At 46.7% G+C, this 14,160-nt stretch overlaps 1 long non-coding RNA gene across 1 annotated transcript in view; it reads left to right on the top strand.

Annotated features, from left to right (window-relative positions):
* Positions 1–14,160, top strand: part of LOC310712028 — a 130,058-nt gene that overhangs the window by 18,853 nt on the left and 97,045 nt on the right. The gene's annotated exons all lie outside the window — the stretch shown is intronic.

Below are 14,160 nucleotides of genomic sequence, written 5' to 3'. Positions count from 1 at the left end.
ACAAATGTATGTGTGAAACACTTGATTTGACCACCCAGCTGTTGTGCACACAGACTGTATAAGCATCTGTAGTCTATTCCCAGGTGTTTAGAATGGAGCTGGGGGCATGTGGAAGGGAGGTGGCAAAGTCCCAATATACTACCAGCATGTGTCTAAGAGATGGCCCCAGCCCCTTTCCGTGGGGCAGCAGGACCAAGGACATTGCCTGCCCCATTTTTCCATTGATGTGCCAACTGGTCAGCCAGGTTTTCCCTACTCACAAAACAGTCGGGAACCACTCCTGAGGTCTGAGAAGCCAGGGCCACCCAGGGGATTCCGCCACCACCTGTCCCCTGGGACGTGCCTTGGAAGCCTTTGCTCTGGGCTGCCAGATTCCTCCAGGATCTACCGCTGGTTTTGCCCTGAATGCGCTAAAGGCCGTTTGTGGCCACCCAGTGGAGCTGAATGCTGGGAGATTCAGGACAGATGAAAGGAAGTCCTTCTTTACACCATTGTTGTTGTTTAGACATTTAGTCGTGTCCGACTCTTCGTGACCCCCTGGACCAGAGCACGCCAGGCACTCCTGTCTTCCACTGCCTCCCGCAGTTTGGTCAAACTCATGCTGATAGCTTCGAGAACACTGTCCAACCATCTCGTCCTCTGTCGTCCCTTTCTCCTTGTGCCCTCCATCTTTCCCAACATCAGGATCTTTCCCAGGAAGTCTTCTCTTCTCATGAGGTGGCCAAAGTATTGGAGCCTCAGCTTCAGGATCTGTCCTTTCAGTGAGCACTCAGGGCTGATTTCCTTCAGAATGGAGAGGTTTTATCTTCTTGCAGTCCATGGGACTCTCAAGAGTCTCCTCCAGCACCAGAATTCAAAAGCATCAATTCTTTGGTGATCCGCCTTCTTTATGGTCCAGCTCTCACTTCCATACATCACTACTGGGAAAACCATGGCTTTAACTATACGGACCTTTGTTGGCAAGGTGATGTCTCTGCTTTTTAAGATACTGTCTAGGTTTGCCATCGCCTTTCTCCCAAGAAGCAGGCGTCTTTTAATTTCGTGGCTGCTGTCACCATCTGCAGTGATCATGGAGCCCAAGAAAGTAAAATCTCTCACTGCCTCCATTTCTTCCCCTTCTATTTGCCAGGAGGTGATGGGACCAGTGGCCAGGATCTTCATTTTTTTGATGTTGAGCTTCAGACCATATTTTGCGCTCTCCTCTTTCACCCTCATTAAAAGGTTCTTTAATTCCTCCTCACTATGGAACCCACACCTGCAGGAGGCACTGATGGCCATGGCTGTCAACGTTTCCCTTTTTAAAAGAGAAATTCCCTTATTCCGAATAGGATTCCTCGCAAGAAAAGGGAAAAGTTGACAGCTATGCTGATGGCCACCAAACTAGGTGGCTTTAATAGAGGTGGAGAGGGCTTGCCTACAAGCCTTGATGGCTCTGCTTTGTCTCCACTGTCAGAGACGGCAAATGCTTCTGAATATTAGTTGCTGGAAACCACAGGAAAGGAGAAGGTTCTTGTGTTTGGATCCTGTTGCAGAGCCTGCTGGTGTCAGTGTGTGTGTGTGTGTGTGTGTGTGTGTGTGTGTGTGTGTGTGTGTGTTTAATCTGTGACCCATTGTAGCTCCACATGTCCACAGGATCAGAGGAAAGATCCTTGGGGGGAGGGGTGTTTTCTTCTTTTTGTGTGTGAGCGACTACAAACGATTTTACCATGCACCAAGAAATCAATACTATTTAAAAACGAGGATGAAAAGATGGCTTCTTCACATCCTGCTTCCCTGCAGCGGCCGATGGCGCCTCCCTCAACCCCCACGACACGGCACCATCTGTCCCTTCCCCATTTAATTTCCTCTTCTTTGTGCAATAAATCAATGCTCCTTTCAAGAAAGCATCTAAAGCCTGTCTCTGGTGGGGGGGAGGAGGGTTTAGCTAATGCTGAATCAGCCATATCCGTTGCACCTGCTCATTATGGCCAGAGCCTGGCCAGGGTGTGGAGGGGATGGACCAGTGATTTAATGGGCTGTAAAGCCAGAGAGCTCCTCGTCCCTTGGAACGGAAAAGTCTAAGTGAGGAAGCCGCATTGCAAGGAGAGATGGCGGAATGACAGCTTAACTCTCCCACCTTCCACAGCCACCCTCGTCTAGCCCCCGGGAGGCAGGGCCCACCCAGGAGTGGTGCCTGTGGGTCCATATCTGCCCCCAGAAGCCGTCCTTGGGGCCCCTAGAGTCACCCCTCCCTCATGAAATTAGGCTCAGCAGAAGTGTTTTCTGGTAGCCCAGGGTATGTGTGCTCTGCATTTCATATATAATATTAAAAAGGTAAAGGGATCCCTGACTGTTAGGTCCAGTTGTGGCCGACTCTGGGGTTGCGGCACTTTCGAACTGCTAGGTGGGCAGGAGCAGGGACCGAGCAACGGGAGCTCACCCCGTCGCGGGGATTTGAACAGCCGACCTTCTGATCAGCAAGCCCAAAGGCTCTGTGGTTTAACCCACAGCTCCACCTATATATAATATTAGTGTATTTCTATTACAGTGGTGCCTCGGGTTAAGAACTTAATTTGTTCTGGAGGTTCGTTCTTAACTTGAAACTGTTCTTAACCTGAGGTACCACTTTAGCTAATGGGGCCTCCCGTTGCCGCGCAATTTCTGTTCTCATCCTAAAGCAAAGTTCTTAACCCAAGGTACTATTTCTGGGCTAGCAGAGTCTGTAACCTGAAGTGTCTGTAACCCAAGGTACCACTGTATTCAGGTTTTTGGTAAGCCACTTAGATCATTGGCTGTTTTAAAAAGCAGGATATACATAATTTAAATTGGCATCATCGTTATTATCCTTCTCTCACTGGAAGCTGGGGTCACTTCTTATTTCTTATATTTAATAAGTGAGAGAAAGAATTCCAGCTTAGAACCAATAGATCTTCATTTTAGGGGAGAGAGAGAGAGTCAGAAATACAGAAGCAAGACACCAGCAACCAGACATGACCCCGTCTGCTGTCAGGTTGATGAATCTAAAAAGCATCAAAAGTGGATGTTGAAAGAGCTTTGTTCAGCAGGGCAGGAAAATAAACTGCAGTGAGAGGGCAAAAGGATGAACTCGGCTATGTTTGGAATCCTGGTGCAGTTTCTGTGTGGAAAAGGCACCTGGAGCATCTTCCTGGAGCGCTGAGTGACTAAGCAGGAGCGGCAGATGGTGGGGTCTTAGCAAGCATTGATGGGCTGGCCAGCATTGATGCTGCTCCAGAGAAGCGGACACGGAGCAATGGATCCAAACTACAAGAAAGAAGATTCCACCTAAACATTAGGAAGAACTTCCTGACAGTAAGAGCTGTTTGACAGTGGAATTTGCTGCCAAGGAGTGTGGTGGAGTCTCCTTCTTTGGAGGTCTTTAAGCAGAGGCTTGACCACCATATGGCAGGAGTGCTCTGATGGTGTTTCCTGCTTGGCAGGGGGTTGGACTCGATGGCCCTTGTGGTCTCTTCCAACTCTATGATTCTATGATTCTAGGTTCATTCCACATGGGATGAATCACTTGCAAACTATTAGACCAGGCTTTGCCAACCTACTCCCATTGGCCTAGCCAGCACGGGGGCTGATGGGAGTTCTAGTTAATAATAATAATAATAATAATAATAATAATAATAATAATAATAATAATAATTTATTTATACCCTGCCCATCTGGCTGGGTTTCCCCAGCCACTCTGGGTGGCTTCCAACAGAATATTAAAATACAATAGTCTATTAAACATTAAAAGCTTCCCTAAACAGAGCTGCCTTCAGATGTCTTCTAAATGTCAGATAGTTGTTTTTCTCTTGTGACATCTGGTGGGAGGGCGTTCCACAGGGCGGGTGCCACTACTGAGAAGGCCCTCTGCCTGGTTCCCTGTAACTTGGCTTCTTGCAGCAAGGGAACCGCCAGAAGGCCCTTGGCGCTGGACCTCAGAGTCCTGGCAGAACGATGGGGGTGGAGACGCTCCTTCATCTAGAGGGCACAGGTTGGCAAAGGTAGATGCTATATACTTCTTTGATTTCTTTTAAAAACAGCACCTGGAAATACATACTGATTTAAATTATGTACCAGGCAATCCCAAACTGGTAGTCTGTGGACCACCAGTGGGGTCCCTAAGCTTCTTTGTGGAAGTGGGTCATGGGCAACTTACAACCATCAGGAGCAACGCCTCAATGCCTTCCACATGCACTGAGTCAGGAAGATTTTGGGCATCAACATGGCAGAGCAGTGTCAAACAGAGATGTGCTCTCCCAAGCCCGCATTCCCAACATGTTTACAGTCCTGTCTCAGCGACATCTACGCTGGCCTGGTCATGTTCACATGATGGCAGAATTCCCAAGGAATTCTACAGGGAGCTGAGTTTAGGCATTAGGCCAGTTGGCAGACCACCTCTGCATTACAAAGATATCTGCAAACATGGCATGAAGGCTGGCAAGACTAACCCTGCCATGTGGGAATCCCTTACAGACATCCACGGTGGCTGGAGACAGACAGGTCATGTATGCATAGCAGTGACCACAGGATGAATGACCACTGGGAGGAGCGCAGAGAAAAACACACACCATGTATCAGCTAGTTAGCTGCTGGAACAAGATCACAGAAGGGAATCTGGAATATTTGCCCGGTGCTAATGGCGGAAGGCTAGATCTCCCTTTGTCTTGGATGTGACGCACTGAGATTTGCCCTTGTGTGCAGAAATCGAAAGTGGTGGCTTAGAGGATTTTGGATTACAACAGAAAAATGAAGAAGAAGAAAACTCAAAATATTTCACACAGAACTACAATGGACTAACCTGCCCGCTTGCTAAACTAATTCAGAGGCTGCTAAAAATGAAGGATCAACATCGGAAATGTTTTATTTGGGCTAGTTGGACTAATTAAGAAATGCAGTATGATATTAGATCATCACTCCCCAAACTTCAGAGCATGGGAAGTCACCCAAAAGATTTGGCATTGAATATTTGGCTTTTTAAAATTGTATTATAATTTGGAATGTTTTAATGCGGTTTTTATTGGATTGTCAAAATGGAAAATTTAATAAATATTATATTTTTAAAAAGAGAGAAAAGAGACACCATGATGCAGCCTTCACCTGCCCCGGCTGCAACAAAACATGTCTCTCCCGTATTGGTCTCTGCAGCCACAGCAAGCGCCGCAAACTTCCAACAGCTCAGTCTCACCCCCAAAGGTGCACCCCTCCATCGTCTGCCAGGACAGACGAAAGCCAACCATACGTATTTTATTGCATTACAGTTTGAATTCTATGGAATGCAAATAGTAATACAATAAGATACAGCGTGAGCAATAAAAGAAGCAAATTTGAATTCACTTAAAATCATACAGCCAGATGCATACAGCTAGGGCATACATACAGCTGCTGCAACAGGCAGAAGAATCACCAGCAATTTTCAGGGGATGCACGGGGGGGCGGGAGGGGCAAGGTTTGTGAGGCAAAAAGGGCACTTCAGTACAGTAGTCATTATCAGTTGGGTGGCTTGGGGGAGAGGGAAGTCTACCTCTGCTGCTATACCAGACTCCCACTACCTCCTATATCCCCCCGTAGGAGGAATCTCAGAATTGTAGAGTTGGAAAGGACCTCAAGGGACATTGAATTCAGCCCCCTGCAAAACGGGCAGAAAGAGAGTCGGTTCCACAGTCAAACAGCTTTTACCACCATAAAGATCTTCCAGATCTCCTTGAATCCATAGCTTTGGGTTCTGCTCTCTGGAGCATCCCTTTACTTATATTTCCAGTGCAGCTAGGGAAAATGTTTAAAACTAGCTCAAACATGTGTTGGAAGTGTAAGGAAAAGGAGGGGACATTTTACCATATGTGGTGGGATTGTAATTAAAAAAAATTGGGAAATGATATACAATGAATTGAAGAAAATGTTCCATCTAACATTTGCTAAGAAACCTGAAGCATTTCTGTTGGGGATTGTAGGGAAAGACCTGCCAAGGAAGTTGAAAATTATATTCATGTATGCGACAACGGCGGCGAGAGGATGGAAGAACAAAGAAACCCCAGCTAAAGAACTATGGCAAGAGAAACTGATGGACTGTGCAGAACAAAAAACAAAAAAATAAGGAGAGGAGGGACGGAGAAAAAGATGGACATGATTGACTTCCTTTAGTAATGTTCTCCTTTGAAATGTTTGAGATAATTGGTTAACTTCATTGCATTAAATGTGCCTTCTGTAGTTGACAGCCTTTGTAATGTTTTATTTTGAAATCGTTAAGATAATATTTTAGTTCCCTGTTAATTATGCTGCTCTGAATGCATACTTTATACCTAGCTTCATTCAGTAATGTTTTATTCTGGATTGTTCTATTTAATATTTTAATGTGTTATAAACTGCTTTGAGATTTTTTTATTAAAAATATATAATACTGTATACAGGTACTGTATTTTTCCGTGTTATACACGGAATTGGGATATATTCTATCCCAATTTTGTAAAGTTTAAAATTGGGGATCATCTTATACTCAGAATGTTGCAATTAAATATTATACACAGAATGTTGCAATTAAATATTTCTTAATTTGGGGCTCAAAAAATAGGGGTCATCTTATACATAGGGGTGTCTTATACATGGAAAAATACGCGTGTATATAAAGTGATATAGAAATGAAATGACTAATAATATCAGTCCTAAAACAAATGTGAGGGATCCCACAAAGGGTGTTGTGTCTTCTGTTGGAGCGCAGTGCCCCCTTCTGGTTTACTAAGGAGAATTTGCCTTTCTCAAGTGCACTTTGTACGTTGAAGGGGAAAGGTTTCTGTTTTTGCTTGGTATTAGATGCTCTGCTCTGTTCCAGCTTGTTGAAGAAAGACTTGCAGCTTCTGTCAAGCTCTTCGAAGGACAGGAAATCTCTACTCCTTTGCAGCTGGTCGTCCTCTCCTCCTCTTTCCTAAAACAGTATTTTAATCTCATTTATTTCCTTGCTGTTTCTGAAAGACGGATGTAACATCCTTTTCAGTATTAGTTTTATGTGGCATCAGGCATTTTTGAGATATGGTGAGTGAGGCCTTCAAAGAGATTTGTTACACATAGTTTATCGTTGACTAACAACCTGCAGTCCTAGCACTGTACTGCTTCTTGATTTTGTATGTTTAAACCCTTCTGTTAGGAGCTCGCTCCTGCTGGAGAGTGAGCCAAGACCTCCATTTTGAATCCAGGCACCCAGCCAGTTCTGTTGTTATTTACACCGCTGCCCATTCACACACGTGGGTGACGGGGATTTATATTTTCCTCCCACTGTCTTGAGCAGGTACTTTGGAATTTCTTGGACAATTTCAACATCAAGCACAATTGGCCCTGCATCCAAGAGAGAGATGATACCCCAAAACTAGTCCTCCTTCATGGCAGCATTAAAATAAATCTTTTCATTTTACCTTCCCCCAACAAATCCTTTGCTTAGTGCACCTGCTCTGGTCTACAGAAAACAACTTGTCTGTGAAAAAATGACATCTTTCCTTTCCCCCCAGCAGGTGATGCTGCAGTTTGCTATTTACGCATGTCCGGGTAAGAACACCAGCCCTGCATTTTTCAGGGGCTGAGCCAGCTGGCAGCTTGTGTTGTGGCCAGGAAACCGCCTCCAAACAGAGCGCTAGTCAGGGATTCCTGTTCAAGCAGAGGTAGAAGTGTGGACCTGCCCGGCAGCAGAAAATGCCTAGAGTGAGCAAGGCAACCTCCAACTGGTGTGCTTAAAAATATCTGGATATACTGGGAAAGCTTTGAGTTCCATTCATGTCAACACCTGATTTTGCCAACCTGGTGCTCTCCAGGTGTTCTGGACAGCCCCTTCCATCAGCCAGAACTGCAGCCCAGTTGTGGGACCCATTGTCCAAAATCTGGAGGTTGCAGGAGGCAGGTGTACATGGAGTGAGCTTGGTGAGCATCTTATTGGACCAGGAAGCTTTCAGTGCTGGTTCAAAGATCTTGCTCTGAACCCTCAGTGTCCAATACAGTTCCCTGCATCCAAGCAATTGCAACCACTTGTTTATAGTCAACATTCATCAGACAGAGCTGCTGGACGGCCTGTAGGATTTCATGAGTTGAAATCACCAGTCTAATTTTCTGGGCAGGGCAGCACGTTGGGCTCGTTCCTCTGGAGCTCGCAACTAATTATTAAAGACAGACCGTGGGCACAATCCTGCAACCACCACAACCAGAAGAGGGCCTGCTGCCTAGCTTGACATTCCCAGACGCAGCAGGAAAGGAGGGAGAGCAGCTGCAGCCAGTGTGCTGTAGTGGTTAAGAGCGCAGTCTCGTAATTTGGTGAACTGGGTTCGCTTCCCCGCTCTGGGGTCCACTGCCCATTTATTAAAACTCCAGTTTAAACCATTTAGTGTAATTAATTCAACAAACCTGATGAACTTGATCCAGTGGGGCCAGCTCTTCAAAGTCTGATAGCCATTTACACCTCCAGCCCCCTGCTGCCATCCTCTGACTCTTAGTACCCTGCCCCCCCGAGTGATCCCACTGCCCCCCAAGGGTTGCTACCACCCTCTTTGGGAACCACTGCTTTGAGCAGACATCTTCTTCAAAGAGAAGACTGTCCTGTGAGGATGCGTGGGCACTTGATATGGAGCCTTGAGGCATTGCTGCGTAACAAAACCAGTGGCAACTGCAGCCAATTCACCTGGAGTTGGCTGCTGCTACTGCTGGTGGTCTCCGTCCTCACCTGTCCCAGCAGAGACTGCCCCATTGGGGCAAATAGGGCACTGCCCCATCAACCTCTGCCTGCCCTCCACCACACCTCACCTTATCTATCTCCTTGCTGACAACGGATCCAGGGTCCAGCACTGCCTGCTACCGGCTTCCTTCTCCTCAGCCTTGCCGTTGCCTTTTTAGAACTCAGCATGGAGGAGGCGGATGGGGACAAAGCCAGCAGAGTTGCCTCTGCCTAATACTGGCTCCAGCCGTCCTTTGCTCTGGCTCCACCTGCAGTTGTCCTCCCTGGCCTCACAGTGAGAACCAGCCTCCACTGGCCTGGCCTGAAAAGCTTCCCTGGGAGTTGCAGGGCAGTGGTGACGGCGCTCAGCCCAGCACAAAGGAGGAGACTACTGGGGGAAGCAGACGCAGTGCTGCCGGCATTGCAGGGCATGGGACTAGATCAGGCATGTCCAACAGGTAGATCGTGATCTACTGGTAGATCACCGGACGTCTGTGGTAGATCACTGGCTCCCCCCAAAGAAGCTGTACAAGGTTTGCTCCCCTAAAAACAGCTCAACATTTTTGCCCTGCATCCCCCCAAAAATGCGGTTTCCCCCCTCCTAGTTCTATGATGTTATGATGCTCTCTTCATTGTCCTCGGGGGACACCACAGGAGGGGGGCTTCCAGGGGCCACATCCAGGGGCCCTGGCCATGATGGCTGTGCTCTGCTTCACTTCTCAGTACCAGGTGCTGGAAACTGTCGGAGGGAAAGTACTGTTCTTTAGCAAAGATCGCCCTCGTGGGCTTCCCGTGGGGCATCTGGGTGGCCAATGTGTGAACAGGATCCAGGACTACATGGGCTTTTGGCCTGGTCCAACAGGTTCTCCTTACGTGTGTTCTCATGTCCCATCTGTCCTGGCCCTGGCTCTGTCTATGGTACCCAGGAATCAGCCATCAATTGTTTGCACACAGAGCCAATGTGGTGTAGTGGTTAAGAGCTGTGGACTCATAATCTGGTGAACTGGGTTCGCTTCCCCGCTCCTCCACATGCAGCTGCTGGGTGACCTTGGGCCAGTCACACTTCTCTGAAGTCTCTCAGCCCCACTCACCTCACAGAGTGTTTGTTGTGGGGGAGGAAGGGAAAGGAGAATGTTAGCCGCTTTGAGACTCCTTAGGGTAGTGATAAAGTGGGATATCAAATCCAAACTACTACTACTACTACTACTACTACTCTTCTTCTTCTTCTTCTTCTTCTTCTTCTTCTTCTTCTTCTTCTTCTTCTTCTTCTTCTTCTTCTCTGTCAGCTCCTGAATGATTTAAAAATTAGTTGCAAAGAATATTAGGAGGAATGGAAAGATCAAAAAGTCAGATTGTTTTGAAAGGAACTGTGCCACTAACAGCTTAACATGAGTGAATGGTGGTAAAAAAAAAGTTATTCTAGGCTGCATCAACAGAAGTCAAGTGTCCACATTGAGGGAAGTCATAGTCCCACTCTAGTCTGCCTTGGTCAGATGCCTCCTGGAGTCCTGTGTCTAGTTCTGGGCATCACAATTTATGAAGGATATTGAAAAGCTGGAACGTGTGCAGAGGAGAGCAACCAAGGTGGTCAATGGCCAAGACTTATGAGGAACGGTTGAGGGAGATGAAGATATTTAGCCTGGAGAACAGAATTATTACTATTATTATTATTATTATTATTATTATTATTATTATTATTATTATTTTATTTGTATCCTACCCTCCCTGGCCAAAGTCGGGCTCAGAGCAGCTAACAACAAGTAAAAATAGCACAGTGTACATAAAGTCACACAGCCAATTAATTAAAATACATTCTAAAATCAATTCAGAATCAAACTAATGGCAACCATTGGGCTAGAGTTCTACAGAAGGAGAGAGGAGGTGAGACTGTGCCTTGGCCAAAGGCCTTGGTGAAACAGCTCTGTCTTGCAGGCCCTGCGGAAAGATGTCAAGTCCCGCAGGGCCCTTGTCTCTTGGGACAGAGCGTTCCACCAGATCAGGGCCACGGCCGAAAAAGCCCTGGCTCTGGTTGAGGCCAGCCTAACCTCCCTGTGGCCCAGGACCTCCAAGATTCACAGCCAGAGTTGTGAATCAAATAATGGGTCTTTCTGTGGTGGGAGTGGCAGATTTGTTCCCCTGGAAAAAAACAAGCAAAACCTTTTGTACATTACGTGCTCAGCGGTAAAAAAGGGCATGTGTCTGCTGCCCGGCTACTTTGCAGGGTTCTTTGGGAAAGTGTGCGAAACCGCACAACTTCAAGAGAGGGTTGCATCAGCTAAAATGTGTTGCTCCATTTCTCCCATGACGCAACCCACAGTACAGTCAACAAGAGGAGGAAGGAAGCCAGCTAGAGAGAAGCCGTGGATTTCTTGGCTGTGATGTCACAAGCCATTTCCAAGCAAGCTGACTCTGGTGACTCTCTCTCCAGCTGGGACATCTTTCACTCCCTTGTTATCTCGCTACCAAAAGTGCCACCACATTGGTAAAGCGCTTGCAGGATCAGATCCACAGGCAGCATTGTGTTTCCATCAGCCCCCCACCTGATGCCTATAGGAAGCCCACAAGCAGACTGATCCGCTGTTGGGTCATTCCAATTTGATTCATCATTTGGGCCCAGATCAGATAAGCTAAATCCAAAGGTCTGTTTTGCTCCCATTGACTGTAATGGGGAATCTAAAAACAACAGTAATTATTTTCGTGCAAGTGGGTGAAATGAGCCCCTCCACATCTGATTAAGTCTGTCAGGCAGATCTGCCAAGGGGTTTTCAAGCAGGGAACATTTAAAGGTGTTTTTTTTAAGTCTCAGATTTTTTTAATTTTTGGGATGTGTACTACATTCAAGGTTACTCCTTTTCAAGGGATGAAGCCCACCAGCTTTCAGAGAGATTGGCACAGTGGCAATAGCATAGTACCGTTTCAGGTTGGGAAAACTTTGAAATTACTCAGAACCAGTAGTATCCTCTTTCAGGGCACTCCATCCCAACCATTAATCTGGTTTTCAAATTTTGGGCTCCTCACCCTTGAGGTGGTTTCCTGCAAAGATGTTTGTACATCGGCAGATGTTTGGGTTCCCCCTCAAACTCCCCCTTGTTTGTGGCTGATACTGTTTTGGCACTTGGCAAATTGAGTTTGCCATTAGGGTTTGTAGGAGAGCATTGGGGGAAGAGAAAATAACAGTTGTGCCAACCACATCCTCTCAGATATCACCATTGCAAAAAAATACACATCACCTTGAGGCCAAAATCACATTTTCTCGGTGTCAAAATACTGCTTTTTGGATGCTGTGGGAATGAGGGGGCATGCACAAGGAAACAGCTTCAAGATTACAGATAGGTAGCCGTGTTGGTCTGCCATAGTCAAAATAAAAAATTCCTTCCAGTAGCACCTTAAAGACCAACTAAGTTAGTTCTTGGTATGAGCTTTCGTGTGCACGCACACTTCTTCAGATACACTGAAACAGAAGTTGCCAGACCCTTCTATATAGTGAGAAGGTGGGGAGGGGTATTACTCAGAAGGGTGGTGGGAATGGGAGATTGGCAGATAGCTGAGATGAGCCTGTTGACGACTCTTAACGACTGTAATAGGTCTTACAGGAAAAGGCAAGGGGTGAGAAGGTGAGAAATGGCTTAGCCATGTATAATGAGATAAGAATCCAATGTCTTTGTTCAGACCAGGTCTCTCCGTGGTTTTAAGTTTGGTAATGAGTTGCAATTCAGCAGCTTCTCTTTCCAGTCTATTTCTGAAATTCCTTTGTAGTAAAACAGTTACTTTGAGATCTTGTATAGAATGTCCTGGGAGATTGAAGTGTTCTCCTACTGGTTTCTCTGTTTTGTGATTCTTCAAGATTGTTTGATCATTAAATCTCCTGACTGAGGAGGAACTGATGCAAAGTCTCTGGTTCTCTTAACAGAGAATTCTCCACCCTCTGGCTGATCTGGAGGAGCCCGCGGCAGGTACAATGGATTCCAGACGTGTTTCAATTTGAGGGGCGAGTGAGATATCGCTGCAACAGAACAGAGTGAGGTCACCTGGATTCTGGTGCAACGAATGAGCAATGACTCTCTGATTGTGTCAAGAACCCATAATCTGCAAGAGCAGCGGTTAGCCTGACCCTCTTAGTGCAAAACCACGCTGGTGGCTATGAATCACTTCTCCCCTCCCACCGCCACCCCCAGGGAGTATACAAACCCACATTCCCATTGATAGTTCTACAGACAATTCTTTTCCTTTTCCAAAGAATGGTACTATAATTTAATTTGCCGACTGCATCAGTTCCCCATGACCTCATCTTGAATGACAGATTTGCTGCTTCGGGGTTCCTGAGAGGGCATATTTTGCCCCTTCAGTATTTGGAATGTTATTTGGCTCCCTGATCTTTTGTCAGCCTGACCTGTGGCCCTTTCCTCATCATTTGCCAGCGATACTAAATGTATCGTTGCCATTTTGTAGAGACTGACTGACGGTGAGGGTGACAACATTCTCTGGTGCTGACTCAGGCGGAAGACAGAGACAGCAAAATGCTCGTGTGCCTTTCTCCTGGCTCTGCACAACAGAAGTACATCCTAATGTTGTGCTCAAATCTGTCCTCCATTTTCTTGAAAGTTGTCTTCAAAAGAGGCTTCCGCTTTCCTGCCTGATTCTCAGGGCCCTTGAGAATTTATTTAGAATTCTGATCAGTGTGGGCTTTGAATTGGCCTTTGGGTTGCAAGGGGGCCAACATTTTTCCTGCTTCGTAAGAACATAAGAAGGGCATCTGGCTGGCCACTGTAAGATCAGGAGGCTGGACTGGAAAAGCCATTGCCTGATCCCATTGCCTGGGAATGTGAAGGGACGCGGTTGGCGCGGTGGGTTAAACCACAGAGCCTAGGTCTTGCTGATAAGAAGGTCAGCGGTTCGAATCCCCGCGATGGGCTGAGCTCCCGTTGCTCGGTCCCAGCTCCTGCCAACCCAGCAGTTCGAAAGCATGTCAAAGTAGATAAATAGGTACCACTACGACGGGAAGGTAAACAGCGTTTCCGTGCGCTGTTCTGGTTCGCCAGAAGCGGCTTAGTCATGCTGGCCACATGACCCGGAAGCTGTACACCGGCTCCCTCAGCCAATAAAGCAAGATGAGCGCGACAACCCCAGCGTCGGCCACGACTGGACCTAATGGTCAGGGGTCCCTATACCTTACCTTGGGAATGTGAGCAGAAGATCCCACAAACAGTTTCAATGTAGAGTTTGCTAGATCGTAAGTGTTTTCCTTGTCCTTTGTTTTGCTATTTTATAAACCTGCAGGGTGAGCCTTGTAGATTTTAAACTTTTGTATAAAAAGGTAAAGGTGAAGGACCCCTGACAGTTAAGTCCAGTCGCAAACAACTCTGGGGTTGCAGCGCTCATCTCGCTTTACTGGCCGAGGGAGCTGACATTTGTCCGCAGACAATTGACCTTGGCTGGTTAAGAAGCACCATCATCTCTGCCAGCTGCCAGACTAGCATTACACT

This window comes from Podarcis liolepis (assembly GCF_965112155.1).
Source record: "Podarcis liolepis genome assembly, chromosome: 7".
NCBI classification, from domain to species: domain Eukaryota; kingdom Metazoa; phylum Chordata; class Lepidosauria; order Squamata; family Lacertidae; genus Podarcis; species Podarcis liolepis.
The sequence above is the reverse complement of the archived record's forward strand: the minus strand, read 5'-3'. Positions and strand labels throughout refer to the sequence as shown.